Raw genomic sequence first — 15,035 nt, 5'->3', positions numbered from 1 at the left:
TTTCGAAATTATAAAAATATATATAAAATCATTGAAAAACCTTCATATGAACTTGAACAAATTGTTGTCCATATTTATTTAGACTTGGACAACCATTTGTCCAAGTTCACTATACATGCAAAATAAATAAAAAATTCCTAATTCTTAATTTCCAAAAAAAAAAAATATTTCATGTCACATGTCAACATTATAAGATGTCAGCTTAAAATCTCATGGTGTTAGTCAAGTACCAATAAAAACTAGGTTCACTATACATGTAAATTTTTTTTTCCTAATTCTTAATTTCCAAAAAAAAAATATATTTCATGTCTCGTGTTAACATTATAGGATGTCAGCTTAAAATCTTATGGTGTTAGTTAGGTACCAATAAAAAGTACAAACTTGAATTATAATTTCTAAATTTAGACACTTTATATGAAATTGTGATAACTAATGTTTTGTTTTATGTTTGAAATTTAGAATTAAGAGTGTTGTTCTTTTTATCTTTTTAATTTAATTAGTGATCATATATATACATAGCGATAATGTGAATACATGGTGGATAATATGCAATTTTATAAAAATCAAATTGGTGGTGAATTTAAACCATTAATCTTGACTTCAACTGATTAATCACTAGTTCAATCATAAAAAAATAAAAAATTCTTGAAAATTTATAAAGAAAATTAGAAAATGTAAAGAAGATAGGAAAAAATAACAGACACAAATAAATAATAGTAGAACATTCATTTTATAAATTACACAACAAAATTAAATATTTAAACTAACTTTAACTAAATTCAACTAGTTTTTAATATGTTCAATTGGTTTTTAGCGATTCAATCATTTTTATTGGTTTTATGGTATCAGATGAATTGTATGATCCATCAGTTCTTGGTTCAATTGATAGTCTAGTTCGGTTCTAGCAACTATAGATAGGTGATCATATGCATACATATATACTGGCTTATTTAAATTTGATATACTCAAAAGAAAAAAACTTCAAAGAAATTGTTAAAATTAAATGAAAAAGAAAATTAAGATAAAAAAAATCTCTATACTTTATAAAATCTATGACTGAATTAACTAGATAACGACTCAATTAGTAATGACCAAAATAACTTTATTCAATTTTAACATATATATAGAATAGAAGATATAAATGTTATTTAAAATAAAATTTTAATATTTTTAGTTATCACCTTTAAAATTTGAAGTTATTTCATATGTATGCATATCTATATATAAACTAGTGATAATATATATATATGAATTAACTAAACCCTTATCTCTAAATAGAGTTGTTCATGAGTAAGATTGGATTTATATAGGTTATATTAACATACCTTATACTTGCCTAAGCCTAGCTCAACTTGAAATATACGTGTAACTTCCCCAACTTGGCCTAGACGTTAGACCTGAATTTAAAATATTACATTAGTCACCGAAGTGGCCCAAAGAGCTATCGGAGTTTTGAAAGCAATCATCTTAAAACATTTATTTTAATTTAGTAGAAAACTTAGTTAGATATCAATTTATTATTCCTAACACTTTTAAATTATGGTTTGGTAGTGGAAAAAGATGTTTATTTATTTATGTTTTTAATAAAAACCGAGTTTATGAATAACGAATTATTAATTAAATATCTGAGAACTTAATTAAAAGCCATGTGCTATAAAAGAAATAAAAACCCTAAGTTCCATGACACAGTTTGAAATAAAATAATATAGTTTCTAAATAATAAAAATGACGAATAATAATAGCTCTAAAATATTTTAATAAATGCAAAGCCGAGATCCTCCAAATGCTGTGCCCGCATCCTAACCTGGTGGGTTATTTGAAAAGATTGACAATAAAAGGGAGTGAGCTATGAAGCTCAATGTGAGTTCCATCAGAAGAAAATCAGTGCAACCGATTAGCATATAAAATCACAACACATAGCATAATTCACATTAGCAAATTTAGTATATCGGAATAACAAAACTGTTTAAACATGTATAAACAAATACACATATATCATATCATATCATATTAGAGGTATAAAAATTTCAAGCTCATGCTTTAAAAATACAAATAGTTTCGGTTTAACAGATAACATCTTACCCCATCGCTACACACCATAAGAGTTTCCAATCGTTCATCCCTACACACTAAGTTATGGATAAACCAAAAAAGTTGTAAGTTAATACACTGCCAGATGGTTGTGAATACACAACATAAATGCAGATAAAAGCTGCTAAATAATGGGTGGATGAACCACCAGTGTTGTAGGTTAATAATCTGTCAGAACTTCCTCCTCTCAAATCGTCCTATCCCATGTAATAAAATAATGCATGCTTTAAACAAATCATAACAAAAACGAATAACATGCTTAGAAATAATCAAATATGGTAGCAATAATCATGCTTTCAACTACTCGATACAGTAGCCAAGAATATAATTTTCAAGGATCCAATTTAGCGATGTCATAAGGCATGTTATACAAACAATCACGAGTATATATACAATAAACATAAGTATTCACAATTCACACAAATATATAATATTAATTCAGTCAATTAAATCATAGATTCAAGCATTATTCATACTATTAAGGACTTATTAAATAAATTAAACATTAAAAATAGTTCGGGAATCAATCAAAGACTAATCTAAATAAATCATAAAATTCTAGGTCAAAATGGTCTGAGTTAGAAGAGACACATAGTCGTGTGACCAGACCATGTAGGAAGCTTTAGACTATATGGAGGGGGTACACAACTGTGTGGCTAGGCTATGTGATAGATTGTGGTAGTGTGGCTAAGCCGTGTGACAGACTGTGGCCGTGTGGCATTCTTAAAATCAACCTATAGAGGAGACATGATCGTGTGTCAAGCCGTGTGGAGGGTCATAGGTCATGTGAGAAATGAATTTCCTAGGGTTTCAGGGTGAACATGACCGTGTGAAGGGGTAGTGTGGTCCACATGGGTGGCCCACACGTCTGTTTGGCCCTATCTTAAGGCATGGTTTGCCTCGATTCGCTTGTAAAGAAACACAAACCTATTACGGAGAGATCAAACAACGTCCTTTTTATTCAAATCTGGCCTGGGATACCTAAATCGGGACATTTACGCAAGAATTAGAGATTGTTTGCAAGATTTATTAAGATTTTTGAGAATGTCAGCAATATTCGAAAAATATTCGTTAATGTAGATGAAAGAGTAACGTTGGATGTAGTTACTACGAGAATTTGAGATTAACTACCAGGATTGAGTTGAACTTACTGGTTCTTGGCAAGACTAGGGTTGAAATCGATGGTGTTATCCTAAACCAATATGAAGAATAGGTTGAACAAAGATTGATTTTAGATTAAGGATGCAAAAATTAACTTCAGCAATGTAAAGAAAATATTTGTAAAGGAGAAGATAGGAAAGGAAATAGAGCAGAAATAGGGGAAAAGATAAAAAATGCAGTTCAATTCAGAAAAGGAAATTGTAGTTCAAATTAAATAGCTAGGGTTTTCAAAAGTTGCGGGGGATGGATTTGGCGTGACTTAAACTTAGGTTTCAAGGAAAAAAGGAAAAATGCTTAACCAATTGGATTGTTATCCACACTTAACATGATTTTACACTAGTTAATATATATTTTAGCATGGTTTTGATCATAGGTTGTTGAAAAAAAGAAAATAAAATGGGAGGAGTATAATTTGAACCTTAGGTTTCTAAAAGATTACACTAACTACTTAACCACTAAACCAACGTCATTTCTTGATTATATATTTCCTCTAACCCTATATATTTTGGAGTGTTACAATGATCTTCAAGTTTTGCTCAATGTCACTCATAATTTAAAAATGGTTAACTCAAGCTCATTATGGATTAACCCATATTATTTTAATTTATTTATAAAAAACATTATTTTTAATTTAATATTTATTAATAAAGTATTTTTTATTTTATTAAATTTTTGTAAATTTCTTTTAAACATAGAAAATTTAAAATACTTTTTAATATTTATTATAATAGAATGTTTATTATAAGCTAGAATGATAAGGTGATAACTAATGTAATTTAATGGAGTATTGATTTTGGAGTTCCCCTATTTCATCAGAGGGTGACAAATAACACTTTACAATTTGTGGTTGAAAAAGTGCGTACGAAGTTACAAAGTTTGGAAGCCAAAAAACTATCCATTACTGGTCATATCACTTTTAGCTCAGTCGGTTCTTTTATCCATTCCTAGCTATTTCATGCAACCCATGATGATACCTAGGAAAATCAGTGATGAGAATGAAAGTTTCGTAAAACAATTTATTTGGGGTTCCTCAGATAGCGAAAAGAAGATGTCTATTGTGGGATAGGATTCCATTTGTCAACCAAAATGGTGTGATAGTCTTAGATTGAGGAAACTTCATGATCAAAATATCTCCTTTTTGTTGAAATTGGGGTTTAATATTGTATCTGATAAGGAGGCTTTATGAGATCTTGTGCTTAGATCAAAGTACGAAATGAAAGATGACTTACCAGTTTGTATTGCTCGGGAAAGGGGTTCTTTTCTTTTGAAATCTCTTTCCAAAATTTTGTTGTTACTTCAGGAGAATTTATTCTGGTCTGTAGAATATGGTAGTAAAATATTTTGTTAGAAGGATAATTGGATTCCAAGTGTAGGGACATTTGTTAGGCATATTCCTGCTAATGCTAACCTCGACTTAGACTGTCTTCTTAATGAGATGGTCATTGGGGAAAGTTCGTAGAACTTGGATTTATTTTGGGTTTAGTTACCGGAAGATGTGATTCAGCTTATTGAAGGCATCCCTCCTCCACATCTTTCTAAAGGATCTAATAAAATCTCTTGGAGCCACACCTTGTCCGATGCTTTTTTTGTTAAAATCATTTATAAGGTTTTAAAGGAAGGTAATTGGAACCCAAAAGATGAGAAATGGAAGAGTGTTTGGAAGACTCTAGGTTCTCAAAAAGTTCAATTTTTTTTCTAGATTGTTTTACAAGGAAGACTCCTCAGTAATGTGGAAAGAGTTAGAAGGGGGATAGTTGTTGATCTCTCTTGTCCTATTTGTGGTCATCACTCGGAAGACATTTTGCATATTCTAAGAGACTGTACATTTACTAAGGAAGTCTGGAATCAGGTCATCCTATGTACTCACCTTATGAATTTCTTTTCTAATAGTACATAGGACTGGTTTCTTTATAATGTGTAGTATAATAGTAAGATTCACGAGGGAGGAGCTAGTTGGGCCTGTCTTTTTGGGCTACTCACTTGGAGTATATGGGAAAATCACAATTTATTCATCTTTCAAGGAAGATCATAGAGTTCGAGAGAGATAGTTTGAATTTCTTACAGTTGGGCAATTCAATTCTTCTTATCATCTCGAGAAGTTTCGATTGACTGTCCTAAATGTCACTAGGACTAAAACGCTGGCTTGATCCAACCGAATACCTAAAAGGCGGGCCTGCCCCATCACTATACATAATAAAAGGGTTAGGTGAAACCCTAGTGTGTGGCACATGTGGAGGAGCCACAACATACATAAGATCTCCCCACCAGCCACCAGGGAGAAAGACCTGCAACGCCACCGATACTGACCGAAGATCAGTGACAGAAAGGAGAGACCAGTAGGCGTCACACTTGAAGTCCCACCAAGCACGCAAAAGGCAGTAGCGCTCAAACCCTGGCAGCACAATTAGTCAGAAGTAAAGCCCTCGCCACTGACGCTGGACTACCGTAGTCACGATTAAAATGGTAATAGCAACGTTGAGCTAAGTGCCCAAACCGTCCATATATCTAACATTGGAGACGATATCGAAAGCCTCTCCCACAACCACCTGTGAAGGGACAGCCTCCACGCACGGAATCCACCGCCATCAGCGACAGAGCAGCTTTCACCAGATGAGCATGAAGCGACACCTCCTACACCGAGCGAATCTGACGACTCTCGTACTCCAGTAGCACATCAATAAGACATTGTAATGGTAAAGGTTTAGATAAGAATGATGCTAGGGTGAGCACGACATCAAAATCCGATGGCAAGCCCACAAGCACAATCTCTACTTTTTCCATCTCCGAGATTCAGAAGCATCGAGCAAGGCACAAGTATTCTGAATCTGTAACACCCCTATTCCGTAACCGTCGCCAGAATAGGTAAGGGGCATTACCGGACTTGTAACTCATGTCAGAACAGTAAAATTTTGAACTTTTTCTTGAAATAAAGATCATTCATTTAAATAAGTACTAAGCACAGCCAGAGATAAAATTTAAACTTCACTAAGTAAACATTCAAAAGATGCCATTTTCGCATGCCTTGTATACATTAACCAAAAATATTCTTCCGCCACTAGTCTATTCTATACATGCCATAAAATAATTCTAAACATAACAATAACAAGCAGTGGATAGTGATAGTGTGACTAGTTGCTGACGATCCCCGAGCCTGTAGCTTCGCAATGAGATCTATAAAATAGAGAAAACAAAGTAAACGGAGTAAGCATTACAATGCTTAGTAAGTTTTAAGCAGTGTCAACAGATAACAATCAAATTATAACATAGTTGTTCGTATTTTTATTTCACTCTTCCTTCGGGCATACCATCCCTTTACCGAATATGCACATCTCATCATATACAATAGGCAGATAAATTTTCACATAAAAGTGAGCTCATGTGACATAGATATATTGTATGATTTCACATAACCTCTCACACTGATCCGATGTCACATAATCATAAGAATAGTCTCATAGATTGCTCTCGTATGCATCACATAACTACCTTATGATTTAGTTCAAATCAAGCTCACATATAAACTTGGAGTACATACCTGTTTAACCTTTCGCATTGAATATATTTATAAGCAATTCTTATTACGAAGTCTTATAGCTTTAACCTCTACTCGGATTATCGGTGAGACCTTTAGCTCAGACGAAATCTCCACACGAAGTTATCGGGTCTTACCCGGACAAAATCTCCACACGTAGTCATCGGGTCTTACCCGGACATAATCTCCACATGTAATCATCGGGTCTTACCCGGACATAATCTCCACACGTAGTCATCGGGTCTTACCCAGAATATATTTCCAAGTTTCATGTACATTTATTCACATGTTACAACATTCACATCGACTGTCATATTTGTAATTCATTTGCCTCATCAAATATCTAATAATACACACCTTTCACATTTGGTCGTTCGGCCACAATATACGCACATCGCCTACATATTTCACACTAGCCATTCGACTTTACCACATATACATATCTCATACATATTTCACACTAGCCATTCGCCTTTACCACATATACATATCTCATACATATTTCACACTAGCCATTCGGCTTTACCACATATACATATCTCATATATATATTTCACATTGACCATTCAGCTTTACCACATATGCATATCTCATACATATTTCACATTAGCCATTCGACTTTACCACATATATGCATGTTCATATTCATCACATTGGCCATTCGGCCTTATCACACATATGCATGCTCACATTCATCACATTGGCCATTCGGCCTTATCACATATATGCATGTTCACATTCATCACATTGGCCATTCGGCCTTATCACATATATGCATGTTCACATTCATCACATTGGCCATTCGGCTTTACCACATATGCATATCTCATACATATTTCACATTAGCCATTCGGCTTTACCACATATATGCATGTTCATATTCATCACATTGGCCATTCGGCCTTATCACACATATGCATGCTCACATTCATCACATTGGCCATTCGGCCTTATCACATATATACACATTCACATTCATCACATAAAATCCTAAATCAAAATAAAATTTTCATGTATTCACATCACAATTATCCAAATATACTTCACATACCACATATACTATCATGTATACACTTTGTCTTGGCCGAATCTACATCAATCATTTTCCAATGAATAATTCAATTTCACGCCATACTATCATTTCATATTCGAATACTCATATATCGTTTTACAATATCACGATTTAGAATTCATGTATGGGTTTAATCAATAGCTTATGAGCAACTAAAACAAGTTTTATCCATGTTTACAACAAAATCACATATTCACTACGAGCTGTTTTTCCTGAGCAATAGTCACTAAATTATTTATAACTGGAGCTACAAAACTCCAAATCACTTGCCGTTAATTTTCCCTGAATATAGATTCGTATGTATTCCATTCATAAAATTTCCAGAATTTTAGGTTTGGCCAATCAATACCAGATTTTTCTTAAAGTTTCCCCTGTTTCATTGTTTGACTAATCTGACCACTCTTCACTACGAATCAAATTTTTCATTGTACAGAATTTATAATGTGTTCTATTTGATTTCATTTGAAACTAGACTCATTAAGGAGTCTAAGCATATAAATCTTATCTTATAACCATTTTTGTACAAATTATAATGATTTTCCAAAAGTAGAACAGGGGATTTTGGAGTCATTCTGACACTGTCCCACACAACTTTAAATATCTCTTTATAGGAAATTTCTTTGCTTCCACGGTCTCTTTTATAAGAAACTAGACTAAATAATCTTTGATTACATATTTTATTCAGCCTATAATTCCACGCCAACAATTTATAGTGATTTTCTAAAATCACGTTACTGCTGCTGTCCAAAGCAAATTATTACAATTTGCTCTTAAATTTTCAAGTCCAAACACTTATGAACTTACCATTTGAGTTTAAGACATATCATGGTCACATCATATCTTATTAAATCAACTCATTATGTCCTATTATGACTGAATTTACTCAACGTTTAATCACTTAAAACTTACCTTGGATGTGGTCGAACGATTTCGGCGGCTATTCGATCACTTTTTCCTTCCCTTTATCAGATTTAGTTCCACTTTGCTCTTGAGCTTAATTTAACAAATAAATTGATTTAATCATTTGAACATCGAAAAGAGAAACTCAAGGTACTTAACCCATATATATATACATTAGACATTAAAGTCACATACATATGAAGTCATGAATCAACTCAACATATTAACCCACACTCTCTTTTAGCCGATTGTCTAAGCCAAGATTAAGCCACCAATATGCTTACTTATAACCGAATACATGCAACACCAATCTATGTGTTCATTCATGTGGTCGAGTATACATATTCCAATATGATATCATTTCCATTTCGTTTAACACTTAACTTTTACCACATATCAAATAACCCATTTCTTTACTCATGTGGCCGATTATATTCGGTCATGCATACTCACATAAAATCAATTTGGAGACTCTATCAACCCAACATACATTCGGCAATAGTCTATAGTTCTCTCTCTCGGCCACTCATTTCACACTTAACAAAGCTTCCATTCGAAATCATTAGTGAGTATCAATTAACTTAAGCTACCTTTAAACCTTTATTTATCACCTCATGCCAAACCAAAGACCACATTCGGCACTTTCATCCACCATTCTACCAAGCATGTAATATTCAACCACAACCAACTCACAATCGGCCCTAGTTCATAACAAGGTAGCCGAATTCTTTTTATGGTTCAAACACTCATCTATCATCATTCACCTAACTTTAACATGAAACAACAAAACTCACCATTATTAGCTACCATAGTCGAAAACCTTACTCAATCCAAAAATCAAAATTTCATCATGGGTTACAAAAAAAATAACTTGATATCTCACTCAAGATCAACTAAAATTTCAAGAACTAATATGAACACCTTACCTTAATATTGACCTAAGATGACCGATGGCTTCACTCCCTTCTTCCTCCTTTCAATTCGGCCAAGAAGAACCAAAGAACACAACTTGTTTTCATCACCGAATGCTCTTGTTCCTTTTTTTTTTCTTTAGATTCGGCTAGGAAGAAACATGAATGATGATCTCTTTTTTTTTTCTTTCACCCATCCCTTCCTTTAGTTATCAATTCTTTATTTTATTACATCCTCTATACTAATATGGCACCTAGTTAATTAAAGTTAATATAAAATTCACACTTGATTATACAATTTGTAGCATGGCCGACCACTACCTATAGTTTGGCTAATTTGACATGCAAGGACAAGCACTTTCCCACATATATTAATAGGCCACTTTAGCACTTGCCTAGCATATTTCTAAATTGTCTCACATAAGTCCCTACTAATAATTTTCACATAGACTGACCAATTTGAAGTATGGAACTATCACACAAGCATTTACTCACATCATAAACACAGAATATAACCTTTAATTATTTATAAGACTCGGTTTCGTGGTCCCGAAACCACTTTCCGACTAGGGTCACTTTAGGGGTGTCACAACTCTTCCCCCCTTTAGGGATTTTCGTCCTCGAAAATTTCTACCGATGCATAGTTTAGGATAACGTCCTCTTATTGAATTATATCCATATAAACATTAGCTCATCGATAGCAATTGTAATTCATTACTGATTTCGCATCGATCCATAAAATCATTTTCTTATCTTAAAACAAATACATAAACATTTCTACAAGTATGCACATATATCTCATTTTCTTGATTTCATAAGCAATAATCACTTAATTTAATTCACAAATGCATTTCAAACACATATTAAGCACATATTAACATGTATAATTCACATCATCAACCCACATATTTGTAACCCACATTTTCATTCATGTATACGCTGTAATCTGACCGAAAGTACACATATACTCAAACATCCCAATAAATATCCTTAATAACTCCATCATATCTCACTATTCAACTTAACCTATTTCCAACAGGAAATCAACTTCCACATACCTGAACATTGAATTCATTTAGCACATTCAATCACCGTTAACGATACCCGTATACAATTGATTTGGCATAAAGCCTCATATAGTATACCGGCATGGGATTTATTTTAGCACATAACCCATATATCAAAAATTATCAGCATTCATCAAAAATTCTTACAGACTTTCAAATTTTGAACTTAATCGAAATAATTTCTTGAATATGATTAACAAAAAAAAAATAGGGGTCATTTAGCAATAGCACATATGACTTCATATACCAAGCATTCCATAGACTAAATCCGTAACACATTTATAACATGAATTCATTTCTTAACAACATATCCACCATCTTTTTACGTATTCACTTATTTAGTATACATAACATAATATAATATGAACTCACAAATTTTTACTTTCATTTGATTTTCACATACCTTCCGTACATACCTGTATCACTTATTATGATCTTACTTTATTTATCATCTTAAATATACCCGTTGAATCATTCGAAATCATTACAGATACTCATTAAGCACATATAGCTCTTACAATGCCATATCCTAGATATGGTCTTACATATTCTCACATATCGAGCCGATGCCATGTCCCAGACATGGTCTTACACACTATCTCAAATCAATGCCTTCATCCCAGACGAGGTCTTACATGAATTCCACTTCATATACTTAGTGCCCACTGACCGATCTCGCACTCATAGTGCTCGGTTAAAGGAATTCGCACACACACACAGTGCCTCTAATCATTCACACACATAGTGCTCTTATTCATTCGCTATTACACATTGAAATGACTTAACCAAGTCTATAAACATCACGTATGTACACTTTTAAACATATCGTCTCATTTAAATTTGAATTCGTATAGTAATGAACACTTAAACTTTGCTCAAATTACCGGCACGAAGCCTACTAGGCACGAAGGCCCGAAAACACGTCACCAGCATGATTGCCCTTCGGGACCTAGCCCGGATATAACACCAGCACGAATGCTCTTCGGGGTTTAGCACGGATATATCACTAGCACGAATGCTCTTCGAAACTTAGCCCGGATACATCACTAGCACGAATGCTCTTCGGAACTTAGCCCGGATACATCACTAGCACGAATGCTCTTCGGAACTTAGCCCGGATACATCACTAGCACGAATGCTCTTCGGGACTTAGCCCGGATACATCACTAGTACGAATGCTCTTCGGAACTTAGCCCGGATACATCACTAGCACGAATGCTCTTCGGGACTTAGCCCGGATACATCACTCTCAATTTTTATGTACATATACACATATAGCAATACACATTAGTATATCATTTACATTACTTGAATACAAACACAACATGTTTATCGACCATTCAACTTCCAGTTCCATAGCCACATACAAAAATCACATTTATAGTCATAACACTCTTTCAAAATTGCATCACTTATACCCTTATAATTCAATCCAAATCGAAATTCAAATACGAGTACATGATACGTACCTGATCAACTTAATAATTTAGGCATATCTAAGTGAAGTTATATCGCAAATTCTCATAGTCACAAGCTTGCTATAGCTCGATCGGGATCAAGATTCATTACAATACAGCAAACACATTTTAATAGTAAAAAATCATCACACTATCATTTTATAACTTTATGGCATGTATAAATAGACTCATGTGTGCTACGTTAGTCCTAGAATCGACTAAATCGTAGCTCTGATACCAATAAAATGTAACACCCCTATCCCGTAACCGTTGCCAGAATAGGTAAGGGGCATTACCGAACTTGTAACTCATGTCAGAACAGTAAAATTTTGAACTTTTTCTTGAAATAAAGATCATTCATTTAAATAAGTACTAAGCACAGCCAGAGATAAAATTTAAACTTCACTAAGTAACCATTCAAAAGATGCCATTTTCGCATGCCTTATATACATTAACCAAAAATATTCTTCCGCCATTAGTCTATTCTATACATGCCATAAAATAATTCTAAACATAACAATAACAAGCAGTGGATAGTGATAGTGTGACTAGTTGCTGACGATCCCCGAGCCTGTAGCTTCGCAATGAGATCTATAAAACAGAGAAAATAAAGTAAACGGAGTAAGCATTACAATGCTTATTAAGTTTTAAGCAGTGTCAACAGATAACATCAAATTATAACATAGTTGTTCGTATTTTTATTTCACTCTTCCTTCGGGCATACCATCCCTTTACCGAATATGCACATCTCATCATATACAATAGGCAGATAAACTTTCACATAAAAGTGAGCTCATGTGACATAGATATATTGTATGATTTCACATAACCTCTCACACTGATCCGATGTCACATAATCATAGGAATAGTCTCATAGATTGCTCTCATATGCATCACATAACTACCTTATGATTTAGTTCAAATCAAGCTCACATATAAACTTGGAGTACATACCTGTTTAACCTTTCGCATTGAATATATTTATAAGCAATTCTTATTACGAAGTCTTATAGCTTTAACCTCTACTCGGATTATCGGTGAGACCTTTAGCTCAGACGAAATCTCCACACGAAGTTATCGGGTCTTACCCGGACAAAATCTCCACACGTAGTCATCGAGTCTTACCCGAAGATAATCTCCACATGTAGTCATCGGGTCTTACCCGAACATAATCTCCACACGTAGTCATCGGGTCTTACCCGGAATATATTTCCAAGTTTCATGTACATTTATTCACATGTTACAACATTCACATCGACTGTCATATTTGTAATTCATTTGCCTCATCAAATATCTAATAATACACACCTTTCACATTTGGTCGTTCAGCCACAATATACGCACATCGCCTACATATTTCACACTAGCCATTCAGCTTTACCACATATACATATCTCATACATATTTCACACTAGCCATTCGGCTTTACCACATATACATTCTCATATATATATTTCACATTGACCATTCAGCTTTACCACATATGCATATCTCATACATATTTCACATTAGCCATTCGGCTTTACCACATATATGCATGTTCATATTCATCACATTGGCCATTCGGCCTTATCACACATATGCATGCTCACATTCATCACATTGGCCATTCGGCCTTATCACATATATGCATGTTCACATTCATCACATTGGCCATTCGGCCTTATCACATATATGCATGTTCACATTCATCACATTGGCCATTCGGCTTTACCACATATGCATATCTCATACATATTTCACATTAGCCATTCGGCTTTACCACATATATGCATGTTCATATTCATCACATTGGCCATTCGGCCTTATCACACATATGCATGCTCACATTCATCACATTGGCCATTCGGCCTTATCACATATATACACATTCACATTCATCTTATAAAATCCTAAATCAAAATATAAATTTTCATGTATTCACATCACAATTATCCAAATATACTTCACATACCACATATACAATCAGGTATACACTTTGTCTTGGCCGAATCTACATCAATCATTTTCCAATGAATAATTCAATTTCACGCCATACTATCATTTCATATTCGAATACTCATATATCGTTTTACAATATCACGATTTAGAATTCACGTATGGGTTTAATCAATAGCTTATGAGCAGCTAAAACAAGTTTTATCCATGTTTACAACAAAATCACATATTCACTACGAGCTGTTTTACCTGAGCAATAGTCACTAAATTATTTATAACTGGAGCTACAAAACTCCAAATCACTTGCCGTTAATTTTCCCTGAATATAGACTCGTATGTCTTCCGTCCATAAAATGTCCAGAATTTTAGGTTTGGCCAATCAATACCAGATTTTTCTTAAAGTTTCCCCTATTTCATTGTTTGACTAATCTGACCACTCTTCACTACGAATCAAATTTTTCATTGTACAGAATTTATAATGTGTTCTATTTGATTTCATTTGAAACTAGACTCATTAAGGAGTCTAATCATATAAATATTATCTTATAACCATTTTTGTACAAATTATAATGATTTTCCAAAAGCAGAACAGGGGATTTCGGAGTCATTCTGACACTGTCCCACACAACTTTAAATATCTCTTTATAAGAAATTTCTTTGCTTCCACGGTCTCTTTTATAAGAAACTAGACTAACTAAGCTTTGATTACATATTTTATTCAGCCTATAATTCCACACCAACAATTTATAGTGATTTTCTAAAGTCACGTTACTGCTGCTGTCCAAAGCAAATTATTACAATTTGCTCTTAAATTTCCAAGTCCAAACACTTATGAACTTACCATTTGAGTTTAAGACATATCATGGTCACATCATATCTTATTAAATCAACTCATTATGTCCTATT

The sequence above is a fragment of the Gossypium hirsutum genome, chromosome A11 (assembly GCF_007990345.1).
Source record: "Gossypium hirsutum isolate 1008001.06 chromosome A11, Gossypium_hirsutum_v2.1, whole genome shotgun sequence".
Taxonomy (NCBI): domain Eukaryota; kingdom Viridiplantae; phylum Streptophyta; class Magnoliopsida; order Malvales; family Malvaceae; genus Gossypium; species Gossypium hirsutum.
This window is presented reverse-complemented; position numbering follows the sequence as displayed.